Source organism: Cyprinodon tularosa, unplaced genomic scaffold (assembly GCF_016077235.1).
Source record: "Cyprinodon tularosa strain WSP-4 unplaced genomic scaffold, ASM1607723v1 ctg421, whole genome shotgun sequence".
NCBI classification, from domain to species: Eukaryota; Metazoa; Chordata; class Actinopteri; order Cyprinodontiformes; family Cyprinodontidae; genus Cyprinodon; species Cyprinodon tularosa.
In genome coordinates this window covers 112,350-133,470 of record NW_024039143.1, presented here as the reverse complement: position 1 = coordinate 133,470, position 21,121 = coordinate 112,350, and the positions used below count along the sequence as shown (strand labels likewise).

General features: G+C 37.3%; 1 protein-coding gene across 1 annotated transcript in view; it reads right to left on the bottom strand.

Annotated features, from left to right (window-relative positions):
* LOC119792566 (calsyntenin-2-like) overlaps window positions 1-21,121 on the bottom strand; it is a 366,929-nt gene that overhangs the window by 323,484 nt on the left and 22,324 nt on the right. The window lies entirely within an intron of this gene.

Sequence of the window (21,121 nt, the reverse complement as noted above, 5' to 3'; positions counted from 1 at the left end):
CAGCTGCAAGAATGATTGCATCTCCCTTGTAATTTTGTCATGAGACAATTGGCAGGTTTAAACCTCAACAAATGAACAGACCTCATAATAACAGGCAAAATACTTAAAGTTTGGTATAAAATCTGCTTAGGAACACGGTAACTTATAGAATCAAAGCTTTGCAACCTCCTGGAAAACAGCCAGTTATGTAAGAATTTGACATAAAGAGGAATAGAAATATATCATGTGGTTTAAATGGTTAAATTTCAAAACATTTCTTTTTTTAATTGGGCTTTTTTTTTAAACAAATGGGATTTTCTCTTTCAGCCTTCATCTTAAGCCTTGCTAATAAATTGATTGATGCGCTGAATAGAACTGAAATGTAGGAAAGCTTTTTTTTTTTGGAAAAAAACCCCAAATATTAGTTTTTTCTAGCACAAATCTAGGCAGTACTTTATTTATTGGAAAATTCTTTGAAAAGTTCTTGTTGGAATAATTATGTATAAGATACTTAATCTTTGTTCTTATGATGTATAATGTGCGACATATTACTGTTCCAGAGAGATGTTGCACAAGCAGTATAGGTCAACTATCAGGAAGTATTGCTCAAGCTTAACGAAACCAGGAGGTTCTTGGACCATTTGACCGCAAGACATTTAAATGCAAATTGACCTGTTCACTTAGGCTGCAAATTGAATTGTATGTTTTGTTTCCTATTCCTTTAGCGCAACTTCAGCTTGTGTAACTAGGGATCCCCCCTCTGACTTTAATAAAAAGCGAGGAGAAAGCTGAAGACCGGCAGAGTGAGGTGGAGATGTACCTGCATGGTCTCTTCCTACTCTCCTCCCGAGTAAAACTAAATTAATTGTCTCTGTGCCTTCTTTCTTTCCCTGTATGTATGTAGGATGTTTTAGATGCTTAGACCTGACAGTTCTCATATCTTAGATTTTGGGTTATTTCAAAGGTATTATAATTGATTGGTTTTCTCTCATCCAACTGTCTGCAAGTTACCCCTGGCGTGCCTGTAGGCAAGTCTACTTATCTGCTGTTGGGGAGTTTTTCCTCTCGACTGTTACTACAAGCATACTTGTCAATGTAATATAATCAGCTGGTTTTCCTTAGATAGAAAAGTTTGAACCAACGACTGTATAATCTGGTTGAATAATCTCTGTAAAGGGACCTGAAATCACATTTGTTGTTAATTGGCGTTATATAAATGAATTGAATTAAATTAAATTGTTGTTAGTCTGAGATTGAATTCAGAACCTGTGGGATCCTTGCACAATGCCCTAACCACTAGGCCACCACTCCCCATAATGCGTTCAACGTACAATGTTCACTGAATATGTTCGTATTTTTAGTGAATGGTGAACTGAACAGATCAGTTTTGAATTAAAGAACATGAACGAGAGCGACGTTCACTCTGAGAATAATGAGCGACACACAGAGCCCATGTTGCCGTTCAATCGATACGACACTTTTCATTGGATGACTTCAGGTTTCACAGCCCTTCTTATCGCAAACAACCAGACAGAGCAGCGCGTCTACTGCTAGTACTAGCCTGCTCCATTCAGACTCATCTTCTGGTATTTCTGATGCAAAGTTTAGCAGACCGCTTGGCAGAGTTTGATTAACTAACAAAGAAAGATTTGGACAGAGAAAAACTCGCATTTTAATGCTAACTGTTCCCACCGGGACTTAACAAACAAGTCTGTACGTCAGTCTCGTTCACTTCAGATTTAAAGCCACGCATGGAGTTAAAGCATCCGAGCTATCTTGGGAAATATCTGCTACTGAATGAGGAAGGGTAGAAATTTATTTTGGATCCAGAACTTTTCAGCAGAACCTAAATGTTCCTGTACGTTTCTGAAATTCTGTGTAATTTGGCTAAATAAAAACATCACTGCACATCTTGTATACCTGGACTGCATCCAGAATTTTCCATTTGTCTCCATATATTACGATGACTCATTTAAAGGTGGAAATGTGAGGTTCCATTGTGGAGGATTTTGGCTTCATTTACCAAATTAACTTTAACTAGTTCAATTATAGGTTTGTGAACTTAGTTTATTTTTTGGAAAAGTGAACTATAAACGTGAACTAGTTCATTTTCATCTGCGTGAAATGAATTTTCAGCTCATTCTTTTTAACTATGAACTGGCACAGCATTGCTGGTACTGTTAGTGTGGAGGGAATTGCATTTAGTGCAACAGGAAGGTCTCCATAGGATCCAAAAATTGATATCGCAGGTAGGCAATGGATCCACTTTCTACAAAACAGATCAACTAATAGAAGCTAATGACGAAGGAAACCAATAACATCTGCTGAAGAAGGGAAGTGATGAATGCTATCCTCACCCTGCACCCTACTTCACCTTTGATGATGTAAACATCTGCAATCAATAAGTCACAGCGGACTTAGCAGCTAATGCAGCTTCTGTATGTGCTGTGACTAAAACTGTGTAAACGTCATAAAGTAGCGTCATAAAGGAGCCACGTAAAGTTTGCTGGACTAAAAACCTCAGCAAACATTATGTTTTAAACTATATCATCAAAATATATTGCCATTCTAATCGTTAACAAATGGCACATAAAGGTCAGAAATGGTGGAATTGGATTTGAAATATGATATGCTTTGTTTACAAAGAATGGCAAACATGTAGAGGCTTGTAAACTATTTATACAGACAAACTGCTGAAAAGGCAAAGAAAACAGTGGCCTCTGCGGTCTGCATGTACAGCCTGCAGACATCACTTCTAAGGTCTTGTTTCTCTTGTCTCAGGCTTGACAGGTACCTTCACTAGTGTTGCATCGCTTCTTGGTTATGCCTCCATGACATCGGGCTGTAACAACACACATGCCCCAGGAAAAGATGGGTGGGTAAGGAATGAAATGGATAAACAGGAGTGTTATAAAGCACATTAGAGGGAGTTCACTGTTTGGGGCTGAAAACAAAACCTTTCACTATAACGGATCATTTTACAGCAACATCCCACACCTTTCCCATCTGTTTGGTTAACTAGAAAATATTAGTTTAAAATCAGCTAAATGCAGAGGTGTCAAAAGTATTAATGTTTACCATTAGTATAATTTTTAAAAGTAGGCCTACTTAAAGTATAAAAGTGAAAGTAATCCCTGAAAAAATGTTAATGACAGAAGCTTTGCTGCACTAGCCTATTAAAGCAACATTTTTCTACAATTGTGGATGATAACTTCCTTAAACTTAATTTTCTTAGTTTTATAATGGTAACAGGGTCAAATTTTACTATGAAATCTTGAATAAAAGATTCATTTTGGTATGGTGTTAGAAACAAGTTGGGGCAGCCCTGAGTCTGACCACAAAGAAATTAATTGTCTGAATAAAACTTTTGATGGTTTTTATTTTTATAAATGCCAATGGACCATAATGAAAATGAAGTTAAATGAAAATAAAACTTAAAAAAAAAATAAAAAGGGTAGAAAGTAGAGATAATTGCAAAGAAATGTCAGGAATAGAAGTACAAAGTAGTCTAAAAGTATAATGTATATATGACCAACATTTTTATTTAAGTAAAGTAACAAAGTATTAAGTTTGTTACTTGACACCTCTGGCTAAATGCTGCTCATTAACAATGTGAACTTCAGTGACTGTGTAGCTACCAGATCTGCCGGGATCCTGCTTCATGCCAGTGACGTTACGCTACATGATTGGCTGAACGTTGCCACATGATGTAAAACATGGTGGTTGCCCAGACAACGATTATAACATCAGGCAGCGTCCGTGTGCCGAGTCGGGAGCATCTATAGCATTAGCATGTCTAATGACCGATGAAGTTTTACCTGATTAATAACATTACTGAAAAAGATCTGTTTCTGGAGAACAAAATAACTGTTAGACCATGATATAAAGAGCTGGGTAGCACTGTGGCTAGCTGTGCTCAGTAGCTAACAGGTTAGCCTCCTTTAGCCCCGTCAGTTAGCCATATTCAGCTACACTACTTTTAACTTTGTGTCAACAACAACCATTCGTTTTATAACAGGGTTCCCGCGGGTCCTTAAAAAGTCTTAAAAGGCATTGAATTCTTCAAAATAAAACTAAGGCCTTAATTGGTATTAAAATGTCTTAAATTAGTCTTTCGTAGGTCTTAATTTTTAAAACATCATAAATAGGATTATTGTTATTACTATGATTTATTTTTGTAATCTAAATAAAACATTAAACTTGACCATTTTTTTTTATTTAAAAAAATAACGGCTTGCCATTATTGCTTCCGTCCCGATAGCGGAACCAATAAAAGCATTGTTGCTGCCGGGACATTTGGGAGAAGCGCAATTTACTTTTTGTAAATGGCGTAAATATGAGCAAGTGTAAATGTAACGAAAATTGTCTCCAGCCAAGAGTTTTCTCCATGGCTAAAACCAGGGAACATACATGAGGCTCAGTGGATTTAGTGCAAGAAGTCATTCAAGCTCAGAACGATGGGAATTAAGGCAGTGGAGTCGCACATGCGAAGCACGAAACACAAAGCTTCAAAATCGAGTTACCGAGAAACAGCCGGTATTTCTGGGTTTTGTTCCACCCTTGTCTCTGCAACGCCTCCACTTATCACCAAATCAAACATACTAAGAAAACCATACAAAGAAAAATAGCTGCAAAAAAGACTTAGCACTGGTTATGTTGTGGCTTTAAAACTGATTTGTTTTGTTCCCTGCTAAAACAAAGTTTGGGAATTCAGTTAATTGTTCAAATATATCTGTCATTTGTGTGTTTTTAGCTTTCTTCCTGTATCGGAAGCTTTTAAAAATTTGAAACATTAGTGCAGGTGTTTATGTTAAAATAAACCTTTGGGTTAAGTTGTGGCAAGCGGGTTTTTCTTATGTTTCCTGTGAATTTGGTCTTAAATTTTTATTTCAAGTGGCATTAAAAAGTCTTAAAAAGTCTTGAATTTGACTTGCCTTATGCTGTAGGAACCCTGTATAATAACTGTTGTTTTATTTGTCTAAAATCTCTAAGAAAGTCCTTTTTTTAAGATGTCCCATTTGTCCTCCTCTGGCCTCAGATCTTAATAAAAAGAATAAAGATAAGCTGAGACATTTTTGTCACCTTGTTAAAAGGCAGAGCTCAGTCTGTCTTAAGGCCAGATTAGACTTCTGCAACCGCACACATCAAATGTCGCTTGGGTCTGATCGCGAACCAGTTTTGCTGGTATGCTTCTGCACCGTCGGTCTGGAATTTCCAGGGACGCACAGCAGTTTCCCGCCAAAGCGCAAGGGGGAGCCTTTTCGAGAACTGGCAAGAACTTTGGCTGCGCTGGCGGGAGTGTTTATCTTCCGAAACTCTAGATCTATGTCCGTGACCGCGATATCTTGCAGATGGCGCATCTGCAAGATATCGCGGTCACGGACATAGATCTAGAGTTGCTAGACATCGAGGAGGAACAGGTCTGGAAATGGAGTTGGCGGAAAGACAAAGGAGGGCACATAAGTTGTCCATTGTAGTTGTTTTTTTTAAAAATGGTGCACCCCGGCACCGAATCGAGAAGGACGAACACACAGACAGCCGCAAAGGCATACCAAGGACCAATCACTGCTGCTTTTTTTGTGCACACTTCTGCTTTAAGTCTGTGCAGGTCTGTGACCGTCAGACGCGTAGTCAGGATTTTTTTAGCTATATTTGACGGTTGCAGAGGCTATGCGTCAGAAGCATAAATTGGCCTTTAGAGGGCAATACTCTCCTTCAAGACTGACAATGGTTGTTTTCAACTTTTGGGTACTTTAGATTGCATGAAATGAATGAAATGTAAAATTATAGCAAATATAGTAGGTAATAATTTGTTGTGAGTCCAAAAGAGATTTGATTCTTAAGAAACGGGTGCAATACAGTTTCTCCGAGTGGAGTTGCCATATATGATGACATAAGAAGGGGCGGGGCCCCAAGCAGATCTGGTACCTACACTAGCACTGAAAAAAGGGCTGTAGAGAATGTTGAGAAAATGCAGCCTTTAAAAGACATGCGAGCTGTTAGGGGAGGATATAATATGACGGCAAAGAGAGTGAGATGAAGCAGAGATTGATTTTAACTGTTATGAATCTTTGTGTTCAACCCAGTTCGGTCTCTTTGAATTTTGTAACAATATGACCACAAACTTTGCTGTATTTTATGTGATGATACAAAACAACCAGTACATCACTCCCAAGTCAAAGGAAAAGTATAAACATTTTTTTCTTTATAGTTCTCACAAAAAGGCATATTTTTGTAAGCGGCATGTTTCATCTGGCTTTGGTGTATTTATAGATTTAATTTTCTGTTTTTCCTTTTTTTTATTCTGCTCTGTCTCTTTAAAGGGGAATCTCTGTGAAGATAATGGTGCCACAGATTCTCATAATGATTTGTGTTTTGATTTAAGCAGTAGTTTATAGATCTTAGTCCTCATCCTTTTTTTTGTCAACTTTTGGGGTAGATAAGTCATTTTTCTTAATAATAAGAGTATTTGTTCTTGAATTGAGGAGGTAAAAGATACATTTTGCCAATGGAACAAGATAATTACACTTAAAAATAAGAAAACTTAATTGCATTGTCCTATTTCAAGTGCATTTTATCTAAATATCTTAATTAAAGAGTAAAAATACCTCATTCCATTGGCAAATCATTTAATTTACCTACTCAAATTACGGGTAAATACACTTAATTTACGATATTTCTTACTTATTTCTAGATAGTTTTTCCAGTGTTGCATGTGAACCGAAATGCAGAGATGAGTTCTTGTCGGTTTAACAACCAAAAACACAAAAATACTGAGAACTAGTGAGGGGTCCAGGAACCCCGATGCGTCGGTGCATGCATGGAGCCCTGCATCGGTGTGCATGTAAATTTTAGAAAGTCATGTGACAAATACAGGAGATGTTTCTAACTGACTGACTCACTAAACTGTGGTTATCTGTCAACATGATGAATCTGCAAAAAAAAAAAAGTCTCATTATTTGCGGTTCATCATTAAAATTATCAAGATTTTGCAGCAGCCTTAAAGGAATAGGAACGTTTCAGTCATTGTGGTTTTATTTTAATTTTCTCGTATCATCCTTTTCCTCTCAGTTATCACTCAAGTTATCTGAATTAAAGTTAATTTCAAATTGACTCTTATTTTATTTACTGTTATCACTGTACTTATTGTTTGAAAAATGTGATTTAAAAACTTAATCCACAAGCATCCTCATTCACATTTTACTCATATTTTCATGTACTAATTCATATTTACATAATTTATTGGCTGCATATAAGAATATCAAAGATATTATCAATTTAAACATAGATATGAAATAATACAATATAACCTACAATAACTTAAACTATATAATTTTACTAGGTCATCAAATCAATTCAGTTTAGTCTGTCCAATAAACTGCCTGTAGTGTCTTTAAATGTCCAGCAGGTGTGAATATTCTGTGAAAAAGTCTCAACGCAGGATCAATAAAGTTTGACAAAGTGTAGAAACACTTCAAGATGCCTCATTAAACCATCACTACTGAGAACCAAAAAAAAACAGCAAACATCAGGAAAAACTCACATAGGGAGCCAGAGACGAGGAAGCAGCTAACACCAACAAGGAAGCAGCACTGGAGAACCGCACAGGGAGATTATATATGGGAGACGGAACAAAGACTGAGGTAATCAACTGATGTGAAGCAGGTGTGGATGGAACAGACTAGAAGGGAGCAAAAGGAAAGGAAAAAGGCACAAGGGGGGCAACATAGAGTAACTTACAGTAGTAGCCATTAAAAATTTCCCAACTTTCCTTGATGGGCCCTTGGCTGGTCCCCCTACAATTCCTTTTTAAACAGAAATATTTGTACTAAAATATACTTTCCGTCATGATTTTTGGACGTTAAGAATGAAAGAGAATCATCTTCCCGTGATCAGACCCTTTCATTTAGTGAAAGGGTGGAGTCAGAGTGGAAAAATATGCACGCCCAGGAGAAGGCCAGTGGCTGGAAGTTGGAGGGATTTTGCTGAGGGCTGCAGGGAAATAACCTGACTCCCCCAGATGGATTTGCTCTGCATATCCATCTGGAAACCTTCCGTTGAAGTAATTTTGGGAAGGGGCGAAAATACTGGTTAGCTGATTGGCCTATGTTGGTGATAGACGGGCCAAATAAACCAATCAGATCAACGAAGCATATGACGTACTAACAGAGCGACGACGAAAACACAACCACAAGCCAGGCTACTCTTGCCGAAACCAGTCGGGAGACGAGCAAAAACATCTTTTCCTCTGAGAAAAGCCTCCAGAGCAGTGTTTTGCTCTTCTTTCAGTGAAGAAATACTCTGTAATTCCGATAAAACTTGCTGGATAGCCACGCTAACGCTAGTTTCATCGGCTGAAGCCACCATGTTCTTTAGACTGAACTGTCGCGCTTCTCGTTGCGTCACACCTCAACCCACCTCAAAGCCAACGCTGATTGGACGTTCTTTGGTGAACGGCTCCAAATTTTCTTTAACGGAAAGTAGCCAGACTGATTAGCGAGTGAAACCTTGAAAGCTCGCGAGATCAGGATGGTCTCACAAGGCTAGCAGGGAAATGGGCTGCCATTCGGCTGGCGTTTTACTGGGAAGGGCCATTTTGAATGGCTGCTACTGTAAGACTGGCTTAGATATAACACAAAATGTGAAAAAAAAAAAGATCAACAAAAGATAGTGAAAACTAAAAACTTAACGTCCCAAAGGGGAGAACCGTAACATTTTTTTGCCTTTTCCATTTACCGATCTGATCTTTAATACCTCAGGTAGCAGAAAAGCTAATACCACTTTCATAAATAGCACATCTAACGTGACCGTCACCAAGGTTCCTGCCAATATTGAACTACATGATTATGTGTATGACTTTTTTTTAAAGAATTATTTCCGTGAACTGATTCCAGGGATTCAGTACTTGGTACCATTACTACTTCCCAGAACCGCTGAAATCGTACTCATAAGATCACCATAAGATCAAATTACACACAGGTTAACTGTTCTAGCAATTCTATGATTTAAGAAAGGCATAGAATTTATTTCAGTTTAAAGGATGATGGTGGAAATTTACACAAAGATGTGAAAAGCACGCAGTGTAAGTCTGTCAAAAACAATTCTTAAAATATACACTAAATTTGTAAAAGTTCAATAGCTATGAATATTTGTGTAAAAAAAAATTAAGAAGAGGCTTAAAGTATCAAAATCATTTGCTTTCTGCTCTACTGTCTGCAAGCTCAGATCACCATCATCTCTGCACGACGTTGCACCTCCATTTTATGCTCCAGTGGATGACAATAATTTAAGCCTCTCGATATGCAAATGTCTTTAATTGGACTGTCACAAGAAGCCCGGCGTTGTCAACTTCATAGAGTGACTAGAGTAGAGAAGCAGATTGAATTTGGCGACCAATCTTGTGCTTTTAATTTTCAGCAGTCTTACAAACGGTTTACCTAAGTTCCACTTATACGTCTATACGTGCTACGGTAGAGAAAGTAAAACTTTGAATTAAGTTAATTTTCGTTTTGACAACCCAAGACTCACCTTCTTTGTACCTTTTTTTTTAAAGCCGATAGGATTTGAAGGCTGAATTATTTCTACCTCAGGTGTTTTTATGTTCCCATTCTGTCAGATTACTATCTCCTATGATGCTTTACCATTTTGGACGATTTTTTTGGGGGTATGATGGTTTTAGTTACCTGCGCCGCTTCCACACAAAAGCATTGTAATTCATGAGGATCAGTACATTAGCACTAATACATCACTATTCCATGTAGCTGCATGGCTTGTGTTTTTCCAGAAGAGCAGAACCTTGTTGAACTCTGGAGGTGCACAGCCAGAAGCATTCATCACTCCATATTTTAGCGAGAGTGCTTTATCTGGGATGGAAAATGAAAACAGCTCATGTAATATAAACCAGTAACATTTAATTTATTCTCCTTTCAGTTAAATAACCTTGATGCGAAACCTACGGGATGTTGTTGGTCATCCCAAGTGAGTTAATTACAACTGATGCCTACCTGTCATGTCTTTGCATAATAATCCCTGATTTAATTTTCTGTTTTTTAGATGACCTTTTAGTGACAAAATAGGATGGGCACGTAGAAAGAGTGGGCTGTATGGAACTTTGGCATATATAATGATTTAATTTGCCAAATTAAAGTATGTCCAGAAGAAAATGAGGGTAGTGGCATCACAGACCTTGCAAGATGAGACGCTATTAATAGCATCTGACTGAGGTTGACTGATTGTAGATGTTCTTTAAGTTGGAATACAACAGCTAATGCTGATATCAAGATCTGCCTCTATGAGGTTCTCAGTCAGACAAGAAAAATCTATCAATCAAAATGTAATTATATATTACTTTACAACAACCAGCAGTTGCCCAAAGTGCTTAACGAAATAAGTAGAGTCACAGAACAATATAGAAAGAGGGAACATAGAAAACGGCTAAAATCAGAAATGTCACAAAGGAACAAAAGAATAAAATTGCCATAACGCTGCTACGTAAAGTAGTAGCCATTTAAAATTTCCCCACTTTCTTTGATGGACCCTTGGCTGGTCCCCTACAATTCCTTTTATAAACATCAATCTTTGTATTAAAATATTCTGTCATGATTTGTTGACATTAAGATCTAAAGAGAAGCGTCATCTCCTTGTCAGACCCTGTAATTCAAAAGTCAAAAAATATGCACGCCCAGGAGAAGGCCTGTGGCTGGAAGTTGAATGGGATCTTGCTGGGGGGTCGCAGGGGAGTAGGCTGCCATAAACGCCAGCCTGGACAAATATGTCTTTGAGTTTGGACCTACATAAAATTAGCGATATCTGTATTGGTGGAAATATCAGAATATACAACTTGTTCCACGTGTTTCTGCCCTAGGGTGCAAAAATCTTTGCCCATTGACTCTTGTTAAAAAATTTGTACACTCGCAGTAGCTCCTCTGCAATACAGAGGTATAGGAGGGCTCGGGGCGCAGGAGAACTGCGACCTGAGGTGATAGGAAGTGTGTTTTGTGGGTGATTGACAGGTCGATTTGCAGGAGTTGGAGACGCATTAGAGAAAGAGAGAGAAATGGTGCAAGGAATGTCATTTTTTCAATAAGTCCAATAAGTGAAACCCCAGCACTTAAAACTGCAGCACTTGGCTTTCAATGTGAATGACACAACAGACATCTACTAGTTCCAAAAGATGGAAGGAATTCGGATGGAAGTGCTTAATCAGATACTTTATTACACCTCAAATTACTAGTGCATATAGAGGAGAAGAACAGCAATGTTGGAGACAGTGTGGTCATCAGAACGCCAATCACTCTCATGTATTTTGGTCCTGCCCAAAGTTGGCAACTTATTGGGATGGAATCTGTCAGACAACTGGGATAATTTTGGGGTATGTCATCCCCAAGGACCCTAGAATTTTTCTGCTGGGATTGATGTCTGGAAAAGTGTTTCAAAAAGACGATCAGTACCTTTTTAAAGTTCTGTCAATTGCAAGCAAAAAAGCAATTACACGGTCTTGGCTAAGAAACTCCCACCCCAGCTGGACCACTGGCGAGATGTCGTGGAGGAGATTCACTCTATGGAAAAACTGACATATCTTTTACGTATGAAAGGACATTCATACAACAAACGCTGGTCTAAATGGCTGACGTACAAGAGCAAGGAAGCATAACTAGGTGTATCATCTTGTAATGTATTATTTTGTTTCTGTCTTTCTACTTATCTAAGTATCAGTGCCCCAAGTTCTGTGTGTTGTATGTTTTATTGTAAGGAAAAATGTTAAATAAAGAGTATATATAAAAAAAAAATGCAGCACTTAAATTATCTACTGATAACATCTTGGTGCTTGCAAGAACAGCACTCCTTCAGGGGTATTGTAGGTTCAAAGAGCTAAGGCTTTATTGCAAGAAAAGACAGGCCACACTGCAAAAACAATATAGAAACTAGAAATAAGTAAAAATGTAGGGTATTTACCCTCAGTTTGAGTAGGTAAATAAGATGATTTGCCGATGCAATGAGTCTTTTTACTCTTAAAGTAAGATAATGAGATAATATGCAGTTGAAATAAGACAATGCTATTTTTCTTATTTTAAATTTAATCTTACCTCCTCAATTCAAGGAAGAACTCATATTATTTAAAGAAAAAAATTACTTTCTCTACATATTTAGAATTCTAGTTTTTGTTGTGCAAAGCATTATTAGGCATACACTGCAAAAATGATCTACAAATAAGTAAACATTTCTTAAATTATGTGTATTTACCTTAAATTTGATTAGGTAAATACGATGATCTTCCAATGTAACGAGTATCCTTACTGTTAAAGGATAATCAGATAATTACACTTGAAATAAGACAATGCAATTGTTTTTTTCTAATTTTTAATGTAAATTGTTTTGTTCCATTGGCAAAGTGTCCCCCTTACCTCCTCAATTCAAGAAAAATGCATTTATGTTAAGAAAAAAGGACTTATCTGGATTTCTACTTTTTGTGGTGCAAAAACTTTATTAGATATACACTGGAAAATGATCTACAAATAAGTAAAAATGTCTTAAATTAAGTGTATTTAAGTAGGTAAATCAGATAGTTTGCCAATGGAATGAGTAATTTTACTCTTGAAATAAGATAATTAGATAATATGCTTAAAATATGCTTAAAATAAGACAATGCAATTGTGTTTTCTTTAAGTGTAAATTGTCTTGTTCCATTGGCAAAATATCTCTTTTACCTCCTCAATTCAAGAACAAATGCACTTATTTTAAGAAAAAATGACTTATCTAGATTTACATTTTTTGTAGTGTTCACTCTTAAAATAATATAATTAGATAATATGCACTTGAAATAAGTGCATATCCTATTTTCTTATTTTTAATTTTTTTCTCATTTTAAATGTAAATAATAATGTTCCATTGGCGAAATTTCTCTTTCCTCCTCAATTTAAGAAAAAAATTCTTTTCCAGATTTCTTTTTTTTTTTTGCAGTGTATTGCTTCAGTGTTTATGCTAAGCAGGATTCTATTAACTGTATTTAATTTTATTTTAAAGCAAAACTACATCTGTTTAAAGGAGTAACCTGTCCATATCCTCCTGAGAGAAGCGTCTTGAAGTTTTGCCATTCATTGTCTCTTTCATGTTTTCTTTCTTCAGCAATCATCTTCCTTCTACCCCCCAAAGCCGTCCCACCCTCACAAGCTTAATTGAGCCTTTGATTCACACATGTGTGAACGTGCCGAGATAAAAATGAGAAAAGATGGCATGTAGGGGAAAGAAGATAAATACAAAGATGGAAGCCTGAACTGCAGCAGGATCACTGCAAAAAATCTAAATCTAGAGAAGTCATTTTTTCTTAAAAAAAGGGCATTTGTTCTTAGATTGAGGAGGTAAAAGAGACATTTTGCCAATGGAACAAGACAATTTACACTTAAAATGAGAAAACACAACTGAAATGTCTTATTTTAAGTGCATATTATCTAATTATCTTATTTTAAGAGTAAAATTACTCATTCCATTGGCAAACTATCTCATTTACCTACTCAAATTAAGGGTGAATACACTTAATGTAAGAAAATTTTTACTTATTTCTAGATCGTTTTTGCAGTGATGGTTTTGCACTAGAAAAACGATCTAGAAATAAGTTAAACATTCTCAATTTAAGTGCAATTACCCTTAATTTGAGCAGGTAAATAAGATAATTCGTCAATGGAATAAGCATTTTACTCTTAGAATAAGATAATTACATAATATTTACTTGAAATAAGATTATTTTTTCTTATTTTAAATGTAAATTGTCTTGTTCCATTAGAAAAGTGTCTCACTTACCTCCTCAATTCAAGAACAAATCCCCTTACTTTAAAAAAAAAGAAGACTTATTTCGATTAAATTTTTTTTGCAGCGTGCTTTCACTGCTCCCTTACATGTCACACTCAAAAAAATCTAAATCTAGATAAGTAATTCTTTCTTAAAATAAGTGCATTTGTTCTTGGATTGAGGAGGTAAAAGAGACATTTTGCCAAAAGAACAAGACAATTTACACTTAAAATAAGAAAACACAATTGCATTGTCTTATTTCATAAGTGCATATGATCTAGTTATCTTATTTTAAGAGTAAAAATACTATTTCCCTTGGCAAACTATCTCATTTACCTACTCAAATTAAGGGTAAATACACTTAATTTAGTAATTTTTTTACTTACTTCTAGATCGTTTTTCAAGTGCAGGGTGTAGAAATCCTGAATTCCTCATCTTTGCTTTAAAAATAAATGCCGTTCATTTGGTTTGAAAGAACTGGATATGAGGGAGCGAGTGATCATGCAGTCTGCTAGCCTCGTGAGACCATCCTGATCTCACGAGCTTTCAAGGTTTCACTCACTAATCAGTCTGGAGACTCTCCGTTAAAGAAAATTTGGAGCCGTTCACCAAACGAACGTCCAATCAGCGTTGGCTTTGAGGCAGGTTGAGCTGTTACGCAACGAGAAGCGCGACAGTTCAGTCTAAAGAACATGGCGGCTTCAGCCGATGAAACTAGCGTTAGCGTGGCTATCGAGCAAGTTTTATCGGAATTACAGAGTATTTCTTCACTGAAAGAAGAGCAAAACACTGCTCTGGAGGCTTTTCTCAGAGGAAAAGATGTTTTTGCTAGGGATGCACGATATTGGGATTTTGGCCGATATCCGATATGCCGATATTTTAAAACTCATGTAGCCGATAACCGATATCGATACCGATGTTAAAGCTGGACAAAAATAAGTAGTCATTGAAAATAGCAGTTTTGTTATCCATTTCTGACACTTTGAAAAATAATATATTTTCATATGCTGATAGCAAATTGATTTTTAAAAACGTGGTATCGATCTATTTTACTTTCAAAATCTGGTGAAATTTAATCGTTCTGTTACAAACTCTCGTGATATTTTGCAAATTCTTGTGAGATTTTGTTAGTAAAATAGATCGATACCGCGTCAATATATCAACATATAAAAATATGGCAACATTTGGTGAATATCCGGGGGATTTCGTAGCATAACGATGACATATAGCAATATTTCATTAGTAAAAGAGATTGATATGGTGTTTTTCAATGGCAATATATCAGCATATGAAGATATTGGGATATTTTAATGTATCAATATTTTTTCCCTCGTCTTTAGAAGTTTTTAAGTCTATAAAAAAGAAGTTTTTGAGGAAGAAGAAGTAGTTTTATTTATTTTTTTTTGACTTTAGAAACTCAGAAGCTGATCAAATATCGGGTTAAATATCGGTGGGGTGGCCGATGTCCGATATTCAGTTTTAAGGCCGATACCGATAGGGGGCCGATTATATCGTACATCCCTAGTTTTTGCTCTTCTCCCGACTGGTTTCAGCAAGAGTAGCCTGGCTTGTGGTTGTGTTTTCGTCGTCGCTCTGTTAGTACGTCATATGCTTCGTTGATCTGATTGGTTTATTTGGCCCGTCTATCACCAACATAGGCCAATCAGCTAACCAGTATTTTCGCCCCTTCCCAAAATTACTTCAACGGAAGGTTTCCAGATGGATATGCAGAGCAAATCCATCTGGCGGAGTCAGGTTAGCAGTCTGGTGATTAATGGTACATAACACGCTGCAGAATGACATTCTAACAAACTCTGTTCCCTGAAACAGAGAGCTCCAGGACCAAGGGCATCAAAGAAGTATTACATATATGTGGAGGGGGAATGGTTATTCGACTCAGAGCTCTGGCTTTCTGTTACATTTTCATCAACGGCACATTTTCCATTTGGCTCTGAAGTTTATTTCTCTGTGACCTCTTAGGCTGTGTTTAATAATCACAGCTCGCTGCTTTTTTTATTCAGTGTGACAGACAATGTCTTGGCCCAGTGTGGAAACTGTGGCCACTCAATAAATCTCTGCCAGGAACAAAAAGAGTTGGTAAAAATACGTTAGGAGTGAAGTAAATCATATGAGAAAGAAAAAAGGTGCCACATTTATGATTGCATCAAATTTTCCACATTCCTTCGCAGACGTCAGAAGTTAGAATGTGTGTTTGAATCCAAATAAATGGGACCGAGGACGTCCATAGAGGTTTTTTTTTTTTTTTTTATTAATAATCTGTTCGTTGAATTTCCACAACTGCATGTTAAATTAAACCTGATGTGTAAAAATTACACACTGGTTCATGGGTGACTCAACTGAGAAATTACAGCTACGACCTGTGGATGATTAAAAAAATTAAATAGATACAGATAAAGTAATAAAAAAAATAAGTAAAACATAGATTAAGGTCTTTTCACTGAAAATGCAAAAACCGAAAACTAAAAAAAGCAAATTGAACGGAGGAGTTTTACTTAATTAAAACAAAGTTGAACATAAAAGCAACTTGAAAGCTCATTAAAGCAGCTGCACCCGGGCATAAGATGAAGCTTTTATAGACAAACAGCTGGAAAACTGTCATAAAATATTGATGGAATAAATAAACTTGAGTGAAGATGTTTTTCTCCGTCAGCCTGGAGATGAAGTAAAGACTTTCTGCTCTTTTTCTTGTATTTATCCACCATAAAAAGCACTCATGGCTTTTTAAACTGCAATAAATAAATACCGGTCCTAAAAAGCACAGATGTCAGAATAAGTAATGTTTTGAATCCAGGAGAGTTTTGGAAATTATTTTCATTCCATTCTTTTTTTAAATATATATAAATTTGTCTTTATTTGACTTTCTAATATACTTTTAATACTTAAAATGAAAGCAGATAAATTAATTAGCTCTCAGGGCATCATTTCAGATTTGGAACAGGAGTGACATGTTGGCACATGTGATAAACAAGTTATTAGATACGAAAATTAGTTTTATTCCAAACCAAACAACCTCTCCACAGACACAACACAGAAGAGCGCCCTCCTCAGGACAAGACTGCACTGGAAAAACTATCTAGAATTAAGTAAAAATATCGTAAATTAAGTGTATTTGCCCTTAATTTGAGTAGGTAAATTAAATGATTTGCCAATGGAATGAGGTATTTTTACTCTTTAAATCAGATATTTAGATCAAATGCACTTGAAATAGGACAATGCAATTGCGTTTTCTTATTTTTAAGTGTAAATTATCTTGTTCCATTGGAAAAATGTATCTTTTACCTCCTCAATTCAAGAACAAATAATTATTTTTAAGAAAAAATGACTTTTCTAGATTTAGATTTTTTCCAGTGTGGGCGGTTCATCTACACCTTATGGACAAAGGACATTCTTTTGAGGACCAGAATGTTCACATTTTGGACAAAAGAAGACAGGTGGTTTGAGAGGGGCGTGAAGGAAGCCATCTATGTTGAAAGAAAAAAAAACAACCTTAAACAACGCGGGTGGACTCAGATTTCAGCTTTCAAAAATACTAAAATGCAGAGATAGAGTCAATTCCTTCCCGCTATCAGCGCAACTCCAATCCCTTTACAGCGGAAAAGAGGACTTCGCCTTTCAGCCAGGCCAACAATTCCCTTTAACAACCCCCCTTTCAAACACGTAGATGGGTATGCACTGTAAAAAATCTAAACCTAGATAAGTCGTTTTTTCTTAAAAGAAATGCTTTTGTTCTTGGATTGAGGAGGTAAAAGAGACATTTTGCCAATGGAACAAGAAAATTTACATTTAAAATAAGAAAACACAATTGCATTGTCTTATTTCCAGCGCATATTATCTAATTATCTTATTTAAAGAGTAAAAATACTCATTCCACTGGCAAACTATCTAATTTACCTACTCAAATTAAGGTTAAATACACTTAATTGAATAATTTTTTTTCCTTATTTCTAGATCGTTTTTCCAGTGTGGTGTATTACAGGCTGACAAAGAACCCAAACGACCCCCATTCCAAAGGGGCGGACCCATTGGTCCTTTTAAATTTGCATGTTTTCTAAACAAAAACAAGGCTTTGTTGTGCTACTGTCGAGGTCACAAATTAGCGGACCACGGTCCGGATCCGGACCCACCTGCTGGATAATCCGGACCCAACCTGATTTATAACATTTATAAGTCACAGCATGTTGTCCATCGACTGAGCCTGGTTCTGCTGGAGGTTTCTTCCTGTTAAAAGGGAGTTTTTCCTCTCCACTGTTGCTACAAGCATGCTTAGTGTGAGGGATTGTATTTGAGTCAATGAGTCGATGCAATCAACTGGTTTTCCTTAGATAGAAAACTTTGTATCAATTTGACTGGATGATCCGGTTGAACTGTAAAGTGCCTTGAGATGACATGTGTTGTGAATTTGGCGCTATATAAATAAACTGAATTGAATTGACAGTGTCTAATTTCACTTGCGCCTCTTTTCCTGTTAATACGGTAAAGCCCTGGGGAGCGTCCGGCTCCAGGCTGCACGTGATCCAAATGAGCCAATGAGCTGTCAGTCTGGGTTGCTGCTGCTGCTACTTTTAGACACAGCAGGCAAACCTGTGGCAAGCCGGGCGATGGGAAAGAAGGAGAAGACCATGAGAAAAAGAGAGCAGAGAAAGTGTGGACTGCTGGAAGAACTGCGGTGAACTGGTGAAAGAAAAGTGAAATGGCGTGCTCAAAGATGACCCTGCACATTTAGAGGATGTTTGGCTCAACCTGCTGCTGTGAAGCAGGATTCTCCACCATGAACAGAATCAACAATAAATCTGGATCCAGGCTCAAAATGAGCTCCTTGATATGTGCTTGAGAATGGCTTAGTCTCCGGTTAAACCCAGGTTTAAAGCCTTGCAGGGCAGCCTAAAGCCCACTGCCAACATTAAGACAGAGAAAAGAAAACAGTCAGTTCAGATGTTTTATAAAAAAAAAAAGTGAGTCAGGAAATTGTCTACATAGCAAACTGAAAGATTGTTGTTCCGTACTTCAAAGACAATTTAGATTTTAAAATGGAAAAACTTTTTGATATTTTTTTAATCTAAAAATTCAATAACAAGGATGCATAAACACTTGCATTTTATTTCAGTGTTAAATTCTGTTTAAAGTAACAGATTATAACTAAAAATGTCTCCGGACCTTTACTGGTTGTTGATTTTCTTTATTCGGACCCTGGTTTTTCGCTGGTTTTTAATTGGTTACCACTGGGCTACTGTATAAAGCAACTCAACACTATTTCTGACATTTTGAATTATGGAAAAAGCTTCCAGGAAGGGAAGAGAAATGTCTTAAGTCTTCAGTAGGTCCAGTGGTTAGTTTTTTTAACCTTTTTCAAATCAGGTGCTGAACATGAAAAAATACACTGCAATGGCATCTGTTAGGTTTATTCAATGATGATTATAAAATTAATGTATGTGCATATGAAAACATTGAAGAAAGAAGATGCTTCACTCTGTCTTATTATTCAATCAGAAGACCAGTCTTGTGATTCAGTCAGTGGAGCATCCTGTCTTATGACCTGATCAATTGTTCTGTCAGAACAAAACTCTGTTTTGTAACCATGTGTTATGTTCTGTTAATAAATAAGGCACTGCAGGAGGGGGGTCTGAGAAAGAGAGAGAGAGAGTAGTGTGTTGGGTTGCAGCTCTCTCTCTCCTCCTGCAGGAAGCTGTTGAAAATCCCTTTATGTGTGTACTCAGTCCTTCTTTTACGAACCTACATTTTTGAACCCAACAGCATCGGTGTAATTTAAAATGTAAAAAAGTTATTGATAAAGAAATTAGAAAGTGACTGAAAAATTTTTTGTGAATTGATTCCAAGTTTGTGGAGAATGAAAAGATTTTACTGCTTAACATCAAGCAATCAGATGATTTAAACTGATTAGAAAGGAAAATGGTTTTAATTGTCATTAGCATCCTTTTATCAGCAATGACAACAATTAGCACTGTTAGCAATACTTAAACATAAACACTTTAACATAAACAGCAATATTTGTGTTTATACTCTAACACCTGTCCAACTGCTCGTTAACACTTAATTTCTAAGCAGCCTGGCGGCAACTCAGTGCATTTAGGCATGTAGACGTGGTCAAAACAATCTCCTGCAGTTCAAAGCGAGCATCAGTATGGGGAAGAAAGGTGATTTGAGTGACTTTGAACGTGGCATGATTGTTGGTGCCAGAAGGGCTGGTCTGAGTATTTCAGAAACTGCTGATCTACTGGGATTTTCACGCACAACCATCTCTAGGGTTTACAGAGAATGGTCCGAAAAAGAAAAAACATCCAGTGAGCGGCAGTTCTGTGGGCGGAAATGCCTTGTTGATGCCAGAGGTCAGAGGAGAATGGCCAGACTGGTTGGAGCTGATAGAAGGACAACAGTGACTCAAATAACCACCCGTTACAACCAAGGTGGGCAGAAGAGCATCTCTGCACGCACAGTACGTGGAACTTTGAGGCAGATGGGCTACAGCAGCAGAAGACCACACCGGGTGCCACTCCTTTCAGCTAAGAACAGGAAACTGAGGCTACAATTTGCACAAGCTCATGGAAATTGGACAATAGAAGATTGGAAAAACGTTGCCTGGTCTGATGAGTCTCGATTTCTGCTGCAACATTCTGATGGTAGGGTCAGAATTTGGCGTCTACAACATGAAAGCATGGATCCATTCTGCCTTGTATCCGGTTCAGGCTGGTGGTGGTGGTGTCATGGTGTGGGGAATATTTTCTTGGCACTCTTTGGGCCCCTTGGTACCAATTGAGCATCGTTGCAACGCCACAGCCTACCTGAGTATTGTTGCTGACCATGTCCATCCCTTTATGACCACAATGTACCCAACTTCTGATGGCTACTTTCAGCAGGATAATGCGCCATGTCATAAAGCTGGAATCATCTCAGACTGGTTTCTTGAACATGACAATGAGTTCACTGTACTCAAATGGCCTCCACAGTCACCAGATCTCAATCCAATAGAGCATCTTTGGGATGTGGTGGAACGGGAGATTCGCATCACGGATGTGCAGCCGACAAATCTGCGGCAACTGTGTGATGCCATCATGTCAATATGGACCAAACTCCCTGAGGAATGCTTCCAGCACCTTCTTGAATCTCTGCCACGAATAATTGAGGCAGTTCTGAAGGCAAAAGGGGGTCCAACCCGTTACTAGCATGGGGTACCTAATAAAGTGGCCGGTGAGTGTAGATCCTTATGATGATCATTTTTCCAGAAGTTGCCAATATTTCCAAACCCCGCCTGTTCCACAGCAGACAGCAGCTTAAAATGATTCTTTGCCAGATCTTTGACAGTTTGATGCCGTGTCCGTTC